Source organism: Xyrauchen texanus, chromosome 2 (genome assembly GCF_025860055.1).
Source record: "Xyrauchen texanus isolate HMW12.3.18 chromosome 2, RBS_HiC_50CHRs, whole genome shotgun sequence".
Lineage (NCBI taxonomy): Eukaryota > Metazoa > Chordata > Actinopteri > Cypriniformes > Catostomidae > Xyrauchen > Xyrauchen texanus.
The window spans coordinates 39,846,383-39,869,587 of NC_068277.1; the positions used below are offsets into that span (position 1 = coordinate 39,846,383).

The 23,205-nt window shown below is 39.7% G+C and overlaps 1 long non-coding RNA gene across 1 annotated transcript; it reads left to right on the forward strand.

Annotated features, from left to right (window-relative positions):
* Positions 1 to 1,038: 1,038 nt before the first annotated feature.
* On the forward strand, positions 1,039 to 22,327 carry LOC127653845 (uncharacterized). The gene is made up of 3 exons (XR_007971867.1): positions 1,039 to 1,221; positions 4,268 to 4,377; positions 22,139 to 22,327. It is a non-coding gene; the product is annotated as an uncharacterized LOC127653845 (long non-coding RNA).
* Positions 22,328 to 23,205: the final 878 nt, after the last annotated feature.

Here is a 23,205-nt window from a genome sequence, read left to right on the forward strand (position 1 = left end):
GAAATGAAAATTCCGATTTTGTACCGAAAAAATATTTTGAGTTGGCCATGGATATATTTTTATTTATTTATTTTTATTTTTTAAGGTAGGTTTGATAATTTGATTGTAAGCCTTCTGTATTAGTATTTATGTGAAAGACTGTGCATTGTAAATATGTAAAAACATTTACCAACTCTGTAAATATTTTTAAAAACCTTTATAGAAATTATAAGTTTTGTTTTGTTTAGTTTTGTGTGTGTTTAATATCAATAGTTTGCAACATTAAGGTTCAGTCATCAGCCATGTTCTGCATTAGTACATCAAAACAAAGAATAAAAGTGTTTAATAAACACTGTGCTCTGTAGTGTTTCTATTTGAAGCATAGCTACCTATTTAAATGCTTTGATTTCAAACAAGAATCATTTATTTGGATTTATTTATTTGATTTCTTGAATGTCTTATTTATTTTAAATAGACAATAATCCATCATTTATTTATATTACGATTAAGCAACAGTACATGCAATGTACCATATATTTTTAATTGTATTTATGTGCCTCAAAACAGGGTTTCTACTGGTAAACTCTATTTTGTCGTTTTCATATAATAAAATTATTATCCAAATATCCCAAAGAAGTGCATAATGATAAAGTTGCCTATAATATTTATGAGTCATTTTATGATTTCAATTATACGAAATATTGCAATACACGCAATATTTGTTCAAAATCAAAGTAGCTGAAGAAATCAATTATAAAATGTTTGATTATTATTATTCCCTCATATGGCTCAAAGAGTTTCTACCTCTCATGGGACATGTCTGCATGATAGACCCGACCAGCTCCAACCACATTCCTTTGACTGCGTTTCCTAAAGATTAGTTTCTCTGCATCCGGGAAGTCAGTAAGAGGTTTTTCTTTTCTGGCTGTTGTTATAAGATATCATGCTGAAATTCGGGACGCTATTGGTCTGTTGCTTGTCAGTCTGCAGCGCGCCGACGCTCGTGAACGCGCCGCGCAGACAGTGCACGACACGCAAGTGGCCAGAGAGTGTCTGGAGTCTGTCTGAAACTGATACAAATGCTGATGGAGTTTCCAGAGTCTCGCTCATATTCATTAGAAAGACAGACCGGAACTTTGCAATCGTCCAACACTATAGCTATATTGTAGCTCGAAAAATATTGGTTCTGTTGTAACGCATTTCAAAGTTTTATTTCATGTTTTCATCAGACAGTATTTAAAGGTAAGACGATCGCGGTGGGGCGCAAATCTTTTTCTTTTTTTTTTTTTTTTTGGCTAATATTATTATTATGGTGGTGATTGTGTTGTTCATGAAAAGATACTTAACTGTGTGAAAATCATTCAATGTTGCTTGTTCGTGGCATACAAGACCGCGCACGTAAACCGCTGCCAGCTCGTGATTTTATTGTGATTATTTGTTACCGCATGTCGTCCGGTGAAAGAGTTTGCGTCTCTTCAGCCAAATGACGCACCTGTGCTCACGTGAGCACGTTCTCTCATTAACCCCATGACCTCGTGATGCCAAAACAGTCTGCAGTGTCTGGAGAGAGCACAGGAAAGAGTGTACACACTGGATCATCGCAATGCACCAAAACATTTGCTGATTATCTGTGCATTTTAGTCCCTTCCTTTTCCGTTTAAGCCTTTCACTTGAGATTTCCGCATGCGGTGCATGACCGCACTGTATTACATCATGCTTTGGGTTTTATTTTTGAGTTCTTTACAGACAGAGTGCACCCATGTAGAATGAAAGACAGGGGTTGTAAGTCTAAATGGAGTACTTAACATGTCAGATGCATTTGGAGAGTTTAATCATGAAATAGAAATCCAAAAGCTGCTCACGTGTCTTGTGGGTCATGACGTCTCTGACCACAATTCACAACCGGTGTCATTAGAGTGGAGGATGGTAGTGGATACATAAGTGGTTTGTCCCCCAAAATCCATAAATGTTTAAGCATTAGGCCTAGTTATGGTTAAACAAACTGATTATCTTTTATGATAAAAATTATTTCATATTTTACTTAGTATTCATCTCTGAAAAAAGCTTATTTGGTCCTAATATATACCCCAATGTTAAGGTAGGATATACCCCCACCCAACCCCTCATTTTTATTCTTATGTATTTAATGCTTGTATGTGATTTTTTTTTTTTTTAAATATACCCTTCTTTTATTTACAGTCCTGTATCAAAATGCACCCTGTGCAGTTTTTCAGGATTCCTCTGTGGTGTGCAGACCAAAACATTTCAGATTTAGTTAAGGCATCCTTGCGGTCTTTTAAATTTGTCATTAATTACCTGACCTTTTCTGTACATTTAATATAAAGTGTCAGTTATATAGCGTTTTAGAGTAGGTCTCTATTCCTTCCTTAAATGTCTCCGCAACTCAGCCGCAGAAGTTCTGCGTTTCTGCTCTCTGATTGTTCTTACTCTTGTTAAACTATTGTATGTCCTTATTTGTCAAGATTTGTGAAGGCACTTTAAATTGGTTGCCCGTGTGTCTTGGCATTGCATGCGTGCGCTTTCATAATGTGAAAGCAGACAGAGACGTCTGCCTTCGATATTATCATATAAGCAGGAGCAGAATCATATGACTCAGCTTTTCAGCTATAAACGAAACAAGATGGCTGCCTTATGGGAGACACTCCAACATAGTCTCTTTAATCCTGTCTGTTAAAATGTTTTCAGTTAGCATAAGGCGAGAGTGGAACCCTGCACTCATAGAGTGATGTCATGCCCTGATTTAGAGGTGTTGTGTGATCCAAAATGAATATATAAACAAATATGATTGTGTTGATTTACTTTAGTTATATACACTTAATGTTGCATCGTGTTTTCATTTCTCTTACCGGGTGCAGATGATTAAAATAATTCGTTTAATTAAATAAGTACAATATATTAACAAATAAACTATTTTTGTAATCCGTGACGAAGGTCATGGCACAAAACTGTTCTTTAGTAATCCACACTGTTGTGGCAGCTTACCTGTAGTTTCGATACGTTTTAGATAATGTTTTAATGCCATTTTACGACTCATGACAATGTAAGTTTAGAATATGAAGAATTATATTTTGTGATTGCTTGTAGATAATGTCCTATGGTTAACAGAAAGGAAGAGCTCCATTCATACACAAAAGTTAAATGTGTGCCAATGTCCTGTTGAATTGTGAAATATTCTGTTTTTAGATGTACTGCGCTGTGGATGTTTCTCATACCTCCAGAACAACCTGCTACATTTATTTGTACACAAGATTATTTCAATTCTTGCAGTATTTATGCACAAATTAGTCAAATCAGGCACTAACTGACTGATTTTAAAAGTAGTGTTTATAACATTGTGGTAAGTTTTTATTTATTTCTAGCTTTAGTATTTTGTAATCAAAATGTATACAATTTTGGTGTACATCAGCCAATTTATAAGAGATGTGGCTAGCCGAGAGCCCTTGAGAAGTTATTTTTCTTTTGGTTTTGGCATTTATTTTGTTTTGCATGTACCACAAACTGATGGACCGATATTTTCGGCCAATTTGAGCAGTTCAGTGAGCGTAAGAGGTGCTTATTTTTCCTCATACTTGACAAGGTTTTCATTACTGTAATGTTTGATGGTATTATAAATGCTCCACTGCACACCTCTGTATATCAGTTCACCTCACAGGCCTATCAGTGTCCAACCTCAGTACTCCATGACATGTTTCAACTGGTCAAGACATCTGTGTGTGTGCGCGCTTTTCTATTCAACCCACAGGCCTGTAAAAATATTGTTGTTGTAGTACTCAACAACCTGTGCATATCAACAACCTGTTGGTGAAATTATACTCCTCCGTTTGACGGTTTTTCAATTGGCTTTGCTTTTGATTTGTCTTTCAGGAATATGTCAAGGTGGCATTTAAGGTGAAGTTTTATTAGATATTTTATGCTTGCACAAAGATTTTTAATGTGTTGCTGCCTTCCGAATTAATTGGATTTATTCAACATGTTAAAAGTGATGATCTTATAAAATTGTAATAATATTTTTTATTTTAGAGTATGTGATAATAAATGTAAAGAACTGTAAATAGAATTAGCCTCACCATATCCCAATATAGTGGGGAGAACCCATTCTTATAACTTCAAGTTATAAGGCAATTAGTTGATTGGCAATTATATATAAATCATCATATAATTGTCAAGTGGTATTTGGTAGCATTGCTTCCATTTTGATTATTTATATATATATATATATTTGTAATTTATTCATTCTTAATTTTTTGTATTTGGGCTTTCTTTACAGGCAAGAAGAATGACATTCTGGTACCTTGTGATGACCTCTTGGTGCTGCCACAGAATCAGCTGCACTAAAAGGTGATACCCATGTTCTGGAGTTATGCTGCCAAACTGACGGTAGGTTTAAAAGGGCATTTTTTCCCCCCACCATGTACTCTGTGAAGCACATTTGGTCCTGTCATGGAGAGGGTGAGAGTGAGGTGGAATGGCAGGAATGCGAAGAGGTGTGCAAAGGTGCGACTATGAAAGCCTGCAGGCTGATGAGTGTGCATTAGAGAGGCTAATGCTAACCGAAACGAGTCACTGTTTTTCTTTGTCAGATGTGACGTTTGAAATGTTGCTTAGTTATCACATCTTCAGCTTGGCTCACCAATATTTTCCAGTATTCACTTCTTACTGATTTCTTCATTGAACACCAAGATTAGATGGGTAAATTAGTAGACAGATAATTCAGTGGCTAAAAAAATCTGAACATTGAACCGACAGCTTGGCATAGAAAGAGCCTATCACTGCATTTTAATGTAAAGGTTACAAAAAAAGACTCTTACTAGAAGTAATTGTTTTTTGAGTACAAATGGACCTTTGAAAAGGTGCAGACATTTCTAGCTTGCATTTAATCCCCCAATCTTTTTCGGAACTTTTTGCGAGAAATAAGCTGTTGCAAAATAAAGATGGCGGCCATGTTTGTTGTTATATTAGTAGGACAAGATGCACTATGCCTCCCAGGTCTTTCTCTAGCGCTTATGGAGTGAACGTATGGAAAGAACAATGTTCTCACTCTCCTGAATTGTGTGCATTTATTATGTATTAAAGCCACAATGGAATTTTAAACGGATCACTGGCAGGGAGTCAGAAACAAAGAGCCACACTCCTTCTAAACTCTCTCCTTTTGGTGGCTGTCCTGGCTTATTTGCTTTATTCATTTTACTCATGTCCTTGTGCTGATGGCAGCATAATGTCTGACTCTTCTCAAAGCTTTGCCCAAGTGCTGGAGCGAGACCGTGGATGTGTTTGGACAGCTGCCTCCATTTTAGGGAGGAGTTTTGCAGAGAAAGATAGACACCCTTTTCTACAATACCAGAATTTGCAACGTGAAAGAGTTCTGATTTGTGGCATTGTCTGAGACGATTTAGCTATATTTTTGCATTTAGTCATTTAGCAAATGCTTTTATCAAAAGTGAGATTTAAATTGAGATTTAAATTGTCATTCGGTGTTCATTTGTTGTTTGTTTGTAATCAATTTACTCCCAATTTTGATTCAGTTGCTCTTGTGGTATTATAAAAAGAATGTTTAATAAAAGTTATTAAAATGTTTGCAGTTGTAACACTATGAAGCATGCTATTGTCGCATAGCTTACCAGTTTCAGAATGTGCCTTTTGGCTGTTCACAAATTTTTGCTTTCTTCATTATTCAGCTGTTATTATGAAAGCTGATCTTAAAGAACTTTTGTGTTCCCATACACTCTGACAAATTGGCATTTAAAACATGTTTCTGAAATTGAAATGGTTAGTAATTAAAAAAGGTATATAAAAATATAATATCCAAATATAATGGTGTCCTCAGGCCATTTAGGATTTTAATGGTAAACAGTTGTTTTCTAATCTGCTGTGAAATTGTATTTGTCTTATTTTATTCTATATTACTCATGCAGTTAACTATGATATATTAGGTTTTACCCCCTAAATTGCACATTTGGCAGATAGTATGACCATAAAATATTTTTGCTTGTACGTTTAGCAAGGTTCTTTAACAGGGATACAATGTTTAGTCTGTTGATTCTGTCTTTGACATTACATACATGAAAGCGTATATTTACTATTTTTTGTTCTTATCCTTTAAATATTTTTTTTCTGTGTGTGTGTGTTCCATATGCAATTTTGAATAATATTGGTTACTGTCTATGCTTTAATCTCTGAAGGTGATTGTGTTTATAACATAAAAATATTTATGTTGAACAGAAAATGTGAGTGGATTTTGAATCAAACATTAATCGATGTAAATAAAAATTACACAATAAACCTGTGTTTTAGATTTTGATTTTAGTGTCAGGTCAAAAAGCTTTTTTTATTATTTATTTATTTTTGTTAAATCGTGGTGATTTTATAACTGTTGAACATTGTTGCAGCATTGTTTCATACATTTGGGTAAATGTAATTATTATTATTGTAATAAAATTATTTTAAATTGCTCTGATAAAACAATATATGCTTAAATTGATAGTCATTTTTAACGTAATTGTATGCTATCCCGAACAATTACATAATTTTTCATTCTAAATGTGAAGTGAATAAAAAAAAATTATTGTTCATTGTAATAAAATTACATTTAATGTAACCGTGTCTTCTTGTAAGATGAAACTATACTTAATATGAGCGAGACTGGTTTGGGGTGTAAGGGTTTGTGTTTGTTTGTTTGTTTGTTTGTTTGTGTTGTGTGTGTGTGTGTGTGTGTGTGTGTGTGTGTGTGTGTGTGTGTGTGTGTGTGTGTGTGTGTGGGAGGGTGGATTTTTGGCTTGGTGTCTAGGGCCTTGTGGCTCAGTACATGAGGTACACATTGTTGTGGAAGATTTGGCCTTTAAAGTGACTCAATGTGCCTAAAATCTTTGATGTTTACATATTTATTGGTATAGGTATGTTCAAAAGAAACTTTTTTTTTTTTGAAGGCATATATGTGCAATTTATAATTTGAAGTTTTAATTCTAACCTTTATAAAACATAATAGAAAGGAATTCCCATTCAGATTTCCATTCACTCTTGCCTCGTGTATTTGCACAAGACTTCTGTGCCGACAGACATGTACCAGTTTAACTTTTTTTTTTTTTTTTTAAAAGGACTGATAGATGTAATGTACACTATGTAACATTGTACACTCAAGGCTTTTGGTGATGCTAAGAAAGGAAATGATAAAAGAAGAATGGCTAAAATAAGAAGAATGACCCTGTTTCACAGTTGTAGAAGTTCTAAAAGTTGTGTGATGATTCATTGAAAATTAGCGTTGTGGCACTGGTTATTCAACAAAAACGTTGTACTGTTTCAGTGCAAGTGGCACATGCCCTTTTGTTCAGATATTTTATTTTTAATAATTTCAAGCTGTTTTTAGGCTTTAAATTAATGTTATGTTTTTCTTGTATATTGGCATAATCTCTCTTTTGTAAAAATATTACCACCATGCACTCTTTGTTTAACTAAAGATATTTAGGCTCGCTGAACTTTATTCTTATGTCTACCGATTTTATATTTTCATTGATTTTCATGTATTTCGGTTCAAAAGAAGTGTAATGTCTAAATGTCTCTGATTCTTTTTTTTATGTTGTTTTTATATATATTAGATGAAATGCCAATCATCACTAAGAGTTGACCGAGAACAATATTCACCCTTTGGTTAAGGTCATGAACACAGCACATTGCTATGATGGTTGAATTTTCAAATTTGACTCATGATACCAAAATGCACAGCTGAATATTAGTTGTGAAAATTGTTGGGCTTTTTAAAGGTTTTAAACGTTTTAAACTTGGATATGTCCTTTTTCTTGCATTTCCAAAATTGCTGGTTATATTTGTAATAATATTCATGCAGAGTTTGTTTTAAAATATTTCGCCATATTTCTTGGATGTTTTACTAGTTTATGATTCTAAAGCGTATTTTAAAATAAAAGTAATCATATTCAGTGAATGTTACATTTATATAGTGCTTTTCTGACACTACAATGAAAGCACTTTACGACAGTGAACAGGGGACTCTCCTCAACCACCACCAGTGTGCAGCATTCACCTGGATGATGCGACGGCAGCCATAGTGCACCAGTACTCCCACCACACACCAGCTATTGGTGGAGAAGAGAGAACAGAGTTATAGAGCCAATTAATGGATGGGTATTATTAGGAAGCAATAATTGAGAAGGGCAAATGGGGGAATTTGGACAGGACACCAGGGTTACACCCCTACTCTTTACAAGAAGTGCCCTGGGATTTTTAATGTCCACAAAGAGTCAGGACCTTGGTTTAACGTCTCTTGAAAAGGACGGTGCCTTTTTACAGTATAGTGTCCCCTTTACTGTACTGGGGACACATACAGACCGCAGGGTGAGCAACCTCTGCTGGCCTTACTAACACCTCTTCCAGCAGCAACTTTAGTATTCCCCAGGAGGTCTCCCATCCAGGTACTGGCCAGGCTCAACACTGCTTGGCTTCATTGGGCAACTAGTCTTGAGCTACAGGGTGATATGGCTGCAGGCAAACATTTTCCAGATTATGCATGTTGTTGTTTGTGTTTCACTTTTTATTCATTTTTGTTGTGATAGGCATGCTTCCTAAGTTGTTTGAATATTTCAGTAAGATTTGGAGGGAAAAGGTTTATTCATTCCAACATCCCTTAAGGCATGGTATTTTAATGAAATCTCATCTCTGTCTTTCTGACAGTCTGTCTCTTTTGTCTTTTTCAGCCTTGTTTCCTTTTTCACAGCTGCTGTTCACTTAATGGCCTTTTAATTAGTTTGAATGTGTGGATGAGTCCCTGTATGCCTCTCTTTGACACTAAATCGCTGATTAGCACAAAAATGATCTCTCCATCCCTAACTATGACTGCAATATGTTTTTAAAAATCGCAATAACCAATCGTTTAGTTACAGTATGCTGTACTGCAGTTCTGTTTTTTTCTTTCCATGTCTTCCGCAATGGTGTTATATATATTTTTAAATGGTTTGATTTATGACTCAAGAAGTCACACTCAGATGTAATCTCAGCCTCATGATTATTCTGCAAGGTGTTGGGGCTTACCAAACTGACAAAGGTTTCAGACTCCTTAACAGTAACAGGAGTGAATTTGTTTTTTATGCCAGTCTGCTAAAGCATGTGCTGATGGGTTGAAAACCAAATGATCTGGTCACAGTGATTAAAGGCCAAGTGGTTAATCCCAGCAAAGGGTCTGTGTAACAAGTTTCCAGTGAGGAAGGGACGGAAACAGCAACAGGGTTCAGGTAAGGTTGTTTTTAATTCTCACACACTAATATAACACACTAATGTAACACAGTAGCTTCTTGGCCTTCGTGTCGGGCTCTCTCTGGGCTCTGTTGCTGCAGCTTTTTTATACCGCTCTCCTCAAGCTACTGCAATTAGAGACAGGTGTTAGACATAATTTAGCTTAGGTGTGAGCGCCCTTACCGCTTTTCTCTCCCTGACGGGTGCTTGACCACGCCCCAGCTGCCACATACCCCCACCGCCCGACTCAGGCCGGGGCGTCATCCGGCCTGCCTACCACCCCCGGTCTGTGGACCACCTTGAACTTAAAAGGCTGGAGGGCCAGATACCAACGGGTGATCCGGGCGTTAGTATCTTTCATGCGGTGGAGCCACTGCAGTGGGGCGTGATCCGAGCAGAGGGTGAAGGCCCGCCCCAGCAGGTAGTATCGGAGGGTGAGGACCGCCCACTTGATGGCCAGACACTCCTTCTCTACGGTGCTGTACTTAGTCTCCCTCAAGGAGAGCTTCCGGCTAATGTACAGCACCGGCGCCTCTACCTCCACCACCTGCGAGAGTACGCCCCCAGCCCTCTGTCTGAAGCGTCCGCCTGCAAAACAAAAGGGAGAGAGAAGTCAGGTGCATGCAAAAGCGGCCCCCCACAAAGTGCAGCTTTAATCTGTGTAAACGCCTGTTGGCACTGCTCCGACCATTGGACCGGATCTGGAGCCCCCTTTTTAGTGAGGTCAGTCAGCGGACTGGTGACATCCGAATAATTAGGCACAAATCTTCTGTAATAGGCAGCCAGCCCCAGGAACTGCCTCACCCCCTTTTTGGTCTTGGGTCTAGGGCAAGTCGCAATCGCCGCGGTCTTGTCAATTTGGGGACGCACCTGGCCATGACCCAAGTGGAACCCCAGATACCGTACCTCCACACGCCCAACCGCAGCACTTTTTCGGTTTGCCGTGAGCCTCGCCGCCACAGCGATCTCAGGACGGCCCTCAGATGTTGCATGTGCCGCTGCCAATCATTGCTATAAATGATGATATCGTCTAGATAGGCAGCGGCGTAAGCAGTGTGCGGTCTGAGGATCCTATCCATGAGGCGCTGAAACGTGGCTGGTGCCCCGAACAAACCGAAAGGAAGCATCACGAATTGGTGTAATCCGAACGGCGTGGTGAAGGCCGTTTTTTCACGGGAAATTGGTGTCAAGGGGATCTGCCAATAACCCTTCGTTAGGTCCAAGGTCGAATAAAATCGAGCCGTACCTAACCGATCGAGCAGTTCATCAACACGGGGCATTGGGTACGCGTCAAATTTAGACACCGCATTGACTTTCCTATAATCCACACAGAAACGTACAGACCCATCGCTCTTGGGAACCAGGACGAGCGGGCTGGACCAATCACTGTGGGATTCTTCTATTACACCCATCTCAAGCATCACGTCCAATTCTTCTCGAACTACTTTCTTTTTATGTTCGGGCAAGCGATAGGGGCGGCAACGTACCACCACGCCCGCTCGGTCTCGATATGGTGATGTATGATCTTTGTGCGGCCCGGTAGAAGAGAAAACACGCCTGCAAACTTCTTTGTAATTCGGAAACCTCTGCGAAGTTGGTGCGGTGAGAGGTGGTCTCCACAAGGAACCTGGGTGTTGAGATTGCGGGCTTTGTTTACCTCCGGTCCGAGCTCCGCCTCTCCGAACTACCGCTGCTAACGCCACAGAGGCCGCTTCTCTCCACAATTTCAGGAGGTTGAGGTGATATATTTGACGCTACGCCTCTATCGGTACATTTAACCTCATAATCGAGATCCCCTACTGTCGTGGTGACCTCAAAGGGTCCTTGCCACTTGGCGAGTAATTTCGAGCTCGATGTTGGGAGTAATACAAGCACTTTATCTCCCGTGCGAATTCCCGTAGCTGAGCACCCCTGTCATACAGCCGGCGTTAGCGTTCTTGAGCCTGGAGCAAATTCTCCTGTGTTAATTTCCCCAGTGTGTGGAGTTTTGCTCTAAGATCAAGAACGTATTGAATTTCATTTTTACTATTAGAAGGTCCTCCTCCCAAGCTTCACGGATGACGCCGAGGACCCTGCGTGGGCCGCCATTACAGCAGCTCGAACGGTGAGAACCCCGTGGAGGCTTGTGGGACCTCCCGCATCTGCGAATAACAGGGGTCGAGCCACCTATCCCAATTCCTAGCGCCTTCGGTACCTAACTTACTGAATCATATTTTTTAGTGTTTTATTAAATCGCCCACTAGGCCATCAGTCTGCGGATGGTAAACGCTAGTGCGAATCGACTTAATGCCCAATAGTTCGTAAAGCTTGCGGCGTACGTGACATAAACGTTAGTGCCCTGATCGGTGAGGATTTCTTTCGAATCCCCACCGGAGATTATTTTGAAGAGTGCCCCAGCAACACTACGCGCGGAGATGTTGCTCAGGGGCACTGCTTCCGGATATCGCGTTGCGTAATCCACTAGGACTAACACAAAGCCGATGTCCGCGTGCTGTCCGTTCTAATGGCCCGACGAGGTCCATTCCAATTCTTTCAAGGGGACCTCGATCAATGGAAGGGGCGCAAAGGCACTTTTGGGGCGGCCGGTGGGTTTACCAACTGACATTCACGGCACGCCGCGACACCACCTGCGGATCGCCACCGCCAATGCCCGCCAATAGAAACGGGCTACTAGACGGAGAAGTGTCTTTCTTTCCCGAGTGACCGCCATAGGATTATAGTGAGCCGCCTGGAAAACCATTTCCGGCAGCTCCATTGAACCAATAATTGTGTCACTTCCTCCTTTGTTAGAGCGCCCCACGCCACTCTGTACAACCGATCTTTAATAAGTTTAAAAATATGGGTATGCAATGGCGACGCCCGCCAGAGCTGTTGACCATCAATTACTCTCACTTGGCCAAGAGCATGTTTAAGGGTTTCGGTCCCGCTGACTGCTCTAGAGGGAAGTCCCCTCAGGGAATTCCCTGAGAGGAGGGGCGCCACCTCGCCTCTTCCCTCGTCATTCCGAAGCAGCCGAGGACGGCCCCGCTCCACCTCCCTGCCAAAGCATCGCGACACCGCGACACCTCTTTATGCAGGACCCATCCGCACAAATACCCTCTAAAATATCTTTGAAATTCGGCCAGTCAGTACCCAAGATTAGCGGATGGGTGAGGCGGGAACTAACCGCTGCCACCACACTATGTTTTTTTCCCCTGAATTTAATCGCCAAGGTCACCATGGTATACTTGTGAACATCCCCATGCACACACCTCACCCTCACCAGTTTAGCTAATCCCAAAGCCCGGGTTGAACCAAGCGTTGGTGGATGGTGGTCTGGTTACAGCCGGTATCCAACAATGCTTGGTATGTACCCCCCTGGATCCTTACCGGAATATGGTACGGTCCAGCCCGATCGGGGGCAGCCTGCGGAAGTCGGAGACCAGCACCACCGCCCCTATTTCCATCAGCGGACACTGATCCCGGAAGTGGTCCGGGTCTCCGCACCTCCAGCAGACCGCCCAGGCGCCACGGCCGCACCTGCAGCTGGCGGGCTCCCACCTGAGGAGGAGAGCGGCTGAAGGACGGGAAGGGGTAGGCGGGTTCTCCCACGGCCGGGAAGTTGGTCTCGTGAATCCTCCGCGCCTGCGGGGGGCAGGAACGGACCCTGGGGAGAGAGCAGAGTGAAAGGGAAGAGGGGAGGGGAGGAAAAACAGGGGAAGACACAGGGGAAGGGGAGAGAGAGTGAGAGGGCTCATCCGCCCTTGGCATCGCCGCCATGTGGTCCTCCGCGAGTCGTACGGCTTCCTCCAGCGACGCCGGGCGGTGGCACTGGACCCACTCCGCCGTTTTCCGGGGCAAGCGCTGGACAAACTGCTCCAGTACCACTTGATCGACGAGCTCCTCGACGTCGCGGTCCCCCGCAAGCAGCCACCACCGACAGGCATCACGGAGCCGCTGGGCGAACGCAAACGGGTGGTCGGATTTATCCAGTTTCATGGCCCGGAAGTTGTTGTGCCGCGAGCTGTGCATCCCCGGACAAGAGAGGGACGAGGTGGGCTGCCCACTGGTCGCGTGGCCAACCCCAAATTTCCGCCGTGCGCTCAAAGAGGTCCAGGAATGCCTCTGGATCATCTGCCGGCCCCATCTTCTGTAGCGCGGGTGGGGGCAGTGTGGCGCGGGTATCCGGGGTCGCGGCTGCGTCTGGAGCAGCCTCCTGGCTGAGGAGGCTCCGGATGGCAAGCCGGTCCTCTGCTTGAGCCCGCATGATCTCAAAGAACCGACGATCCTGGTCCTGTCGGAGCTCAAGCAGAGACTGTTGGTGGCCCTGATGGAGCGTAGCGAGGGACTGGAGGACTTCCGCCAGCTGGGAGGACTCTATGGGGGCGACTCTGTTCCATAGCTTTGGACCACTGTTCCTGCAAACTCCCGGCTTTCGGCACCAGTGTAACAAGTTTCCAGTGAGGAAGGGACGGAAACAGCAACAGGGTTCAGGTAAGGTTGTTTTTAATTCTCACACACTAATATAACACACTAATGTAACACAGTAGCTTCTTGGCCTTCGTGTCGGGCTCTCTCTGGGCTCTGTTGCTGCTGCTTTTTTATGCCGCTCTCCTCAAGCTACTGCAATTAGAGACAGGTGTTAGACATAATTTAGCTCAGGTGTGAGCGCCCTTACCGCTTTTCTCTCCCGGACGGGCGCTTGACCACGCCCCCGCTGCCACAGTCTGTAACATAAGCACTAAATGAACACTGTGACTCTTCGATAAGAATGAGCATGTTATCTCCTATCAATTAGTGCCTGAAGGGGATTAACCCCTGCAACACAGAGGAAACCGATAGGATCAGTGTGTAGGTCTGCTGAATTGCAGGGGTCACCTGCTTCCCTAATTAGTGACGACCTCCCTCTCTCTCTCTCTCTCTCCTATTTACGCTGACTCTCTGTCTGACTTTTTGTATATAATTCACTAGTTTAATAGGGGAAGTAGACTGATATGTTCAGAGTTTTTTTGGACATGTTATCAAGAGTGTCTTTGGGAAGGATGCTTGGATATTAGATGATTAGTCATGCTGTGGGGTGATGCTGGTGTTGTTCTGGTGAGAGTGAATCAGCAATGTTGACAGCATTTCTCTTATAACAAGGCCAGCAGAATGAAACTCACAGTTTGAGTCTGGGTAATGTTGGTGTGTAGCGGCATTCAGGGAATAAACTGCAACTGGCCTTACTTTATATTCATGGACCTGTAATGTTCGTGTAGTAAAACTGCTGTATTCCTCATGAAAAGTTTGATTTTACAACAATAACTATATTCTGGCCTTAAATAGAGCAATCGTGGAAAGTGGAAAGACGTATAAAATGTGCTGGATTACTGTATGCTGGTTTGTATAGAGGCCTATAAGTTTAATGTGTGTATTGTTTCAATGTTAAAATTCTTTCTCCCATCCCAGGTTAATATGCTGTCAACAATAAGTAAACAATTTGTAGGTTAATTTCACTCTAGTGCTAATAAAACATTCTTTGTTTTTGAGCGGCCCATCCATCCAGACACTGCAACGCTGGCTTGATCAGTGGTGTCAGTTTGGGTTAAGTTAATCTATTTATACATCCAATGCAAGATGGGGGGAGTTTTTAGTGGAATCCGTTTGAAAAGGGATTATTTTTTTAAATAATGTTTGGTGATGCTGGTGGCGGAGAAATTACACACTTCTGCAATAAAGAGATAGTTCACCCAAAACTAAAAATCTATCTACACACCATCATGAATGCAAAAGCTATATATTTGGCAGAATGACCCTGCTGCTCTTTTCCATAAATGGCAATTTACATGGTCAAAAAGGCCTAAAAAAAACAACAACATAACAGTAGTCCATATGACTGTATGTACAGAACAGACCACATTTAAGTAGTTCTTCACTGAAAATATTGCCTTTTCCCTAGCTTTCAAATCGCATTCACACTTGCACACATGTGAGAGCCAATGAAGTTCACAATTACTTCTGGTGTCGAATGTGATTCACTTCTGGATGAATGTCAATATCATTGTGATTTGAATGGACGAAAAGAAACATTTTCAGTGAGGTATGGGTGGCTGAAGCCATGGAATATATCATGCTTTTTTGCATATTTTGGAGCTTGACAATAAAAATGTGAATCCTTTTTTAGAGCAGCTTGGGCATTCTGCAAAATATCTCATTTTGCATTCTATGGAAGAAAAATAATCATATGAGTTTAAAATGACATGAGTATGAGTAGATCCTTTTTTTTTTTTTTTTTTTTTTTTTGTGAACTTTTCCTGTAGTGCTAAAAATGCTTACAACAAAGTGCTTTTACTGTTTACTTCAATGTGTCTGGACATTTGACGTTTTTTGTCATTTCTATAATACTCAGTGGTGATTCTGATTAGGTTCTGTAATTCTGAAAACAATACTGTTATACAATACTATTTTGGAGAACTTTTGGTCAAGTATTTAAATTACTAATGCAATTAACCTTTATGTACAGAAATCCATTTGTGTGATCACAATGTTCTTGCCGATGATCCATAAAGTTTGAGAGCCAGTAAGGAAAAGAACACTTGTAATTTCTCTTTGCTGTTTGTATTTATGAAAACAGAATGTAGCATGGATGCTCTCTGCAACAAGTTAGAAATCTATTCTTAGTTCTCTGTGTTCAACAGGAAGTGTGGGTTGGAATTGAGCTCCACTTAAATCCTGAATTTTGAGTAGATCATATGACTACATAATAATTGTTGACAGGAAAGTTTATAGTACCAAATGGCCCTATCAAAACAGAGCAGTAGAGGTGTTCCACGTTCGTAATCCGAATATTTACTCTCTACGAAGCAGACTGTTGTGTTTTCTATTGGTGTGCTAGTGTGCTGAGAGCAGCGCTCCTAAATATAAGGCTCCCCATAAGACTCCTAAAATAAATACGATTATTAATTTGGAATTGGAATATGTTTTTTTTTTTTAATTAAAATGCTGCAGAAATTCAGCCACTAAACCTATATTAGTCCTGACAATCAAGCTTGTCCTTTCCATATATAAGGAAAATACACCTCTAACTTTCCTCTATAACTTTTTAGGTGATTTTGGCTGGTGTGTGTGTGTGTGTGTGTGTGTGTGTGTGTGTGTGTGTGTGTGTGTGTGTGTGTGTGTGTGTGTGTGTGTGTGTGTGTGTATGTGTGTGTGTGTGTGTGTGTGTTGATTATCCTCGTATGACCCCTGTGTAAACATGCGTGGACATTGTATTTTGGCTTTGCTGTACACAACGCATAATTTAATTTCATTTAAACCGACTGATCTCAGTTCAGGAGACTCTGGGCTGTCAGTAAAGGGTTAAACATTCCACGTACAAAGTCATGTGACAAAACAATATGTCACTGATGACAGCAGAGATTGTCTTTGGGAGAAACACCAACAAAACAACATCTGGTAAGAAACCTAATTAAGTTTTTACATTGAAACCTGTTTGAGTCAAAAGAGCCTCTAGTTTCATCCGAAATACAATTTTTCTAGTTCTAAACTCAATGTACACTAATGCAACATGAGGGTGAGTAAATGATGACAGAGTTTTCCATTTTTGGGTAAATTATCCCTAATGCCCTTGTAGTAGATTTAATTTAACGAACATAAAGAGTGCTTGTTAGTTCTCCTTTTTATTTTACTTGTTAGAACTTTCCAGTTTAACTGTCATGAAGAGTTTAATCAACTTAGCCAGGGATTTTTCTTTACATTTGGTTCTGAGAGAGTGGACTACCAATACACATAAGCTGAAATACCACATTAACTTTCTATTAAAGCCTTTTTGTTTTTTGTATGTCAAAAAGTGTTTAAGTGTTTGAAGTGTTTGAAATCATGCAATACCCGATAGCCAATCAGAATCCTTTTTAATGCAAGCATATTAGAGAGCCTGAATGAAAGGCTGTTTAGTTTCTCCTGAATTATTGTAGTGTGTGCATATGGAGACTGAAACGTGTAACTCAATGTCAAATACTTATTTCATGCTTCAGCCGTCAGTTAGCACATCGAAAAGATTTTGTAAGTAGTTTTATGATGTTTTGTGTGCATTTCCTCTCATCATATTCTCTAGTCATTTTTCCTCTCCACTCGTTTTAATAAAGATGCTGCCGCAGACTTTCATTAACTGGGTGCTTCAGGCAAACATGCAGTATAAAAACACACGCTCTCTCTGGCCTTCCAGCTGTGTGCATTTCCATCAAACCCTGAAATGTTTTTATTTTTTTTACTTCAAACGAGGTAATGTAATTGACTTGACAGAGTTTTGACATGTTGGGAAAAATGAATTGGTTTGAATTGGTTGAAAAAAGTCATAAAAATGATCAAATTGGGCATTTAATTGTTTATTTAAGTCATTTTAATGTAGTGCAATCAAGCGCAAAATATGTGAGCTCAGTCATTTGTCTTATATTTGCATGGTTTTATTTTACACAATACTAAGGGGCCTGAACACTAATCATTCAAATAATAGCAATAATTGTTCCAAAAAGTTCTTGACTGAACAGAGAAAACATAATTTAAAAAAACAAAACAATAATAATTACATTAATTGGCATTTAAAAATTTTTAACACAAATTTCATCCAGTGAATATACAAACCGGCAATATTGTCAAACTTGCTTAAGTATTAAAATTATTTTCATATTTTTCCAATATTTAGTAATAATTTTAATCAAAATGTATATATATATATATATATATATATATATATATATATATATATATATATAATTGCTTAATAGTAAAGTCATCAAAACTATGGAATAACATAATTGGGAATTGTGTTGTAACTAAACAAAATCCAAAATAAATCCAAACTCTGTTATATTTTATCATCTTCAAAGTAGTCCCCCATTGCCTAGAATTTGCAGACATGCACTCTTGACATTTTCTCAACCAACTTCTTGAGGTATCACGCTGGGATGCTTTTTAAACAGTATTGAAGGAGTTCCCATCTATGTTGGGCACTTATTGGCTGCTTTTCTTTATTATATGGTCCAAGTCATCAATTTCAAAAACTTTTTCTTTTTTTATTAAATTAAATTTTTGTTTTATAATTAAATAAATTAATATGGTGGCACAATTATATTTTTGTCAACGAAACCCATTTCAAACATTTAAGCATACGCCTTCAGATCAATAGATTTTTAAGACCATGAGAAACATTTCTGGCAAGTGTTTCAAAACTTTTGACAGGTATTGTATCTACTGCTAAATTACAGTTGTATACGGTAGCTGTAAAATCAGTATCTAGCTGTTAATTCCAACAACAGTAAAACACCGTATTTTTACAGTATGATGCTGGCGACTACAGCTTTATGTTGTATTTGCAAAAACAGTAGCAAATTGTACATTTCGGCAACAGTAATACACCGTTATTTTTACAGTAACTTGCTAGCAACCCTGCTGCCAGTTCTTTACTGTTTTTTGATGGGAAAATCTACAGAGTAATATTTTCTGATGTCACTGTGAGATCAGTCTGTTGCATACTCTTAGATTAATGTCAGAGTGATGCAGTGATGCTCTTCCACAAGAAAACAAAATAAAATGGGTTGTGATAAGTTAATAAAACCAGTTTTAGCATAGAAAACTGTGGACTCTACCCTCCAAACAGCACAGGCCTTGCAGACTCATCTGGAAGAGCCGTGTCTGGTGAAAATACATAGAAAAAGGAGTTAATGATTTCCACCCAAACCCAAAATGCCTATGTCTCCCTTTACACAGATTGCCTTGTGATTTGCATGATGATTTTGAGGAGCTTTTCAGTGTGTTTGCAGTATCTGTCTGTTTAAACATGCCCTGAGAAATGAATAAGAGAAGATTGAAGGAAGGAGGGAGAAAAGAGGAGTTGTGCTAAACCCTGGTTTCCCCTCCTCAGCCCTTTTGGGATATGAAGGCCCCAGATGGTGTAGAGGTGTGTGTGTGTGTGTGTGTGTGTGTGTGTGTGTGTGTGTGTGTGTGTGTGTGTGTGTGTGTGTGTGTGTGTGTGTGTGTGTGTGTGTGTGTGTGTGAGCGCGAATTTATATGTATGTGTGTGTGTCTGTTTGTCTGCCTCTCTCTGTCTGGCTGTTTTTCTGTCTACACTTTTGTTCTGGAATCAAGGGTGTCCTTATTGAAAAAAACCCTGCCCTAATGTCATCCGTTTGAGGGGAAGCTTGTCTCTGTGTCTAAAAGGAGACAAAGACGAGTGGACACAACTCCCCCCCCCATCATCTTTGTCCCCGTTGCCCTCTGCAGCCCAGAGCCTGACACCCAGCACTAGCGGCTTTGATTAGCCAAGTGGAGACACTGGGGGGTCACACTACCCTCTGCCCTGATTAAACTGCACTTGGCCACTGCTGACCCCTCCTTCCAAAGAGAATCATGTGAGGCGACCAGAGATATTGAGAGAGGGCATTTGGGAAGGAACATCCTGCACCTTGACCTGTCTAGACTCTGCTGTTAACAAATGGATAATGACCTTTTTCATGTAGTTGGTGTAGAGTTTCTGCCCTCTCTTTTTTTACGTTCAAGATCAAGGTCAACAATTACACTGCAGTTTGAGGAGTTGAAGTATTAAGAATTCTTTTAATTATTTCGTTTTTTTTTAGAAACTTTTAAACTGGGTTTCTTCCCAGTACAATTTCTTGACAACCTCACATGTCAGAAAACCCCAAATTGTGAGGCTCCACATTTTCTGTAAGTATTTTTTATTTTTTTTATAAGACAATTGATAATACTCTTATTATGTAGCCTTTTTTGCTGTTTGTGTTGATTCCAAATCATGATCAAGCAATATGCCATTATGGGATAAAGTTTTAAAAGAACTTCTCTGGAATGTAATTTCATTTGTGTTATATTTAGATTGACAGACATGTGGTAGTACATTCTGCATTACATATATGCTATTTTCAGTGTTAATGTAAACAAATTTCTACATGTATAAATTAATCATTAGAAGCAAACCCATACCAAAATAGAGTTATGTTATTGTTCTCTGTTGTGAATCTATTTTTTCATTTGACATGCGTAAGGTGGAAGGTACTGAATCATAAAACCACATCATTGTCCTTACTTGCTTGTATTATGCTGAGTCAAGGTCTTTGCTAAAATATGATGATTGAGCCTTTTGGGAGTTGGATGCACAAAACCTGATGACAGGTGAAATATTTGGTCGCAGGAATATTGCAATTTCAAAACATCTCTGAAACGCTGCTGTGAATAATGTGTGTACACAGTGGCTTTCCTTTCATTACGAATGGCTGTAGACATCGTTTTCTTACTGAAACTGCAGGAAGTGCCGTTGTTGTTGTTCCTGTGTGGGTGAGTGCCCGCATCACTACTACAACTGCTGCTTTGCCGGTTCCCTCCAGTGTCATGCAGCAGTATCCTTTACAGACCTAGAATCTGTTCTGGTCGAGTGTTCTGTCGGTTATAATTCAGACCAGTTTGGATAAATCTGACCCTGGAACAGCCCTAAGAGGACGCCTTTTATATAGGTGGTTTGTAGATCAGGCAGGGTGGTGGGGGTTGTTATGGCATACTCTGTGTGGCTGCTCCTGCCCCGCCCTCTGACCAGCCACTCAGAGCCAAGAAAATGGCAGCTGCAGTGAGCTGCCAAGAGAACGCTGACTCTCCACCCACCCCTCCATTTCCCCAGTCCCCCCACCCATTTTCCTTCTCCAATGTTTTGTCACTTTTTTGCAATCAAATGAATTCGATTCTTGTGTCCTCTACAGGCTGAAGGTCTCGACCCCTTTCGCATTGATGCTAATGCTTCTTTGCCACTATCACATCTCAAGCCCATGTTTTTAATACTGTCTTGGCTTGTGTACGAAGCTTGAACATACCACACTGGTAGCAGTTCATTCGTGAAAACAAAGTGGACGTTACCCCTCGGTTATGCCTATCCTTGAACATACATAGCTCGTCTCAATTTATAATCAATGGTCCATAACCGCGAAGAATGTAATATAACTAATTTAGCTTCATACGGAGGACACTCAAGTAAATACATTTTATGGCAGTCAAAATGTCATGAATGTTTTAATGAATGTTGTCATATGTGTCTCATTTCTGACTCTCACTTGCCAAATGATTGGAAAACACTCAGGTGTTTGCATTCGGCGAAGTCTCCTTTCTTTGTACATCTTAAGCATACTGATTGTGTTCTGTTGGGTCCATTAAAACCTTGACTGTTGTTCTACCAAATTTAGTGCAATGTATTTATAGAAAATGTACATGTCTGATACCCTGAGCATTTGTCGACTCTATGAATTTCTGCTGCGTTTTCTCCAGCCTTGCTTTACAATTAATCTCACAAATGTGGCCTTTTCCATGAAGGGCGCTTAGATTCTGTAAGCTATATGTAACATAATAATGTGTTTCTACATTTCTAGTTCAAATTTTGACTGTCATAGAAAAGTTTAACTTGCTGAGGTGTCTGATTAAATCATTGTTACCAAGAAACGGTCTGAACAATGACCCAGTTTGTTTGCCTATCTTGTGTTTGGCTTTGCCAGCACACCAGAGAGAGACAGGGCAGATCCACGAATAACGTAAAATAGCTCTCCTTGACTATGATATATTGGAGCGTATCTGCCCTGTCTGATATTGCCCTTTTGAATGTATTTGTGTATGTGAGCATTTAAAGAGACTATGTCAAGTTTACTCTGTGGAAAACATGTCACCCTCCCTATTTTCCAGCTTGAGTTGATCTTAAAATGGAGCTCGGCAGTTCAAATGAATAGATCTTTGCACGCCAGAATCACAATTACACTATTTATACTTAAATGCCATACTTTCAGATGGTGCCATTGAATATGAAGCTTGCAATTATATTTATATATATATATAATAGTTTTTTCTTTTTACATTATTTTGTCTCACTGATGCTCTCTTTGTGAATGTGTTTTTTTCACAGGAATGGCAAAAAGGAACAGAGATGAGGTGTCTGCTGAGATAAAACGGGTATACTATTCAAGTAATTGTATGTATATCTCTCTATAATACCCTCACTTCCTGTCTGTCTCTATTTCCTTTTTTCTGTGAATGCAGAACTGTTAACTGCCTTCATATAAATACAAAAATGGCAAAGGATCTGGTTTCTAGTACTTTGGACAAGTTACACGCATAATTTTTTTCTTATATAAACAGATGATCTGTTATTTGTTGTCATGTTAGATAAAATAGGATTTCACCTGTATTCAGTTTTTCCAAGTCCGTTATTTTATTATTACTTGGAGGCTCAAACTTATGGCCTCTATAAAATGGCACCATCCACCTCCACAGCTTGAAATGCTCCTATAAATCATATATTGATGCATTAAGTATGGTTACATAGTGTGAAGCAATTGTGAATTATGAAATTGTAATCGTATGTTATTTAAGGTGCAATTATATTATACTGATTTATTTAGTCATTTATACTGACTTATTTTAGAGGGTCATACTCTATTTTACAGTATTGTATTTGTGTATTTGGTTCAGAGACAAATTGGTGATCAGAATGATCAATCATTTAGAATCTAATTTAAAGCGTCACATTTGTCTACAGTAAATGTAATCTTTGTATCCATGTTGGTTCCAAACATTTTCAAAAAACATTTCTAAAATAATCATTTAATGAAGGCCCCAAATGTAAAAAAAATTAATAAAATGAGTTAATGACTTTAAAAATATCCAGTGATGTAACAATCAAGTACAAGCTATTACAAATTGTTTTATTGCTTCTTGAATACATGAGTGGATATGCGACTTTATATTTCATTTCAAAAGTTTTCAAACAAATTTTTAAAAGTAATTTACACATTTTACAAACATAATTATCTTTTGAGTCATGAATATTTATGTTTTCTTGGGGTTACTCCATCTGACCTGCACAAAAGAATTTGACTTGAAATTTGAAAATATCTAATATTATTTTTTTAAAAATAAACACAGCAATCAGAGTCTAAAGGTGTCCCCTCTGTTTTTTTTTGTTTTTTTTCT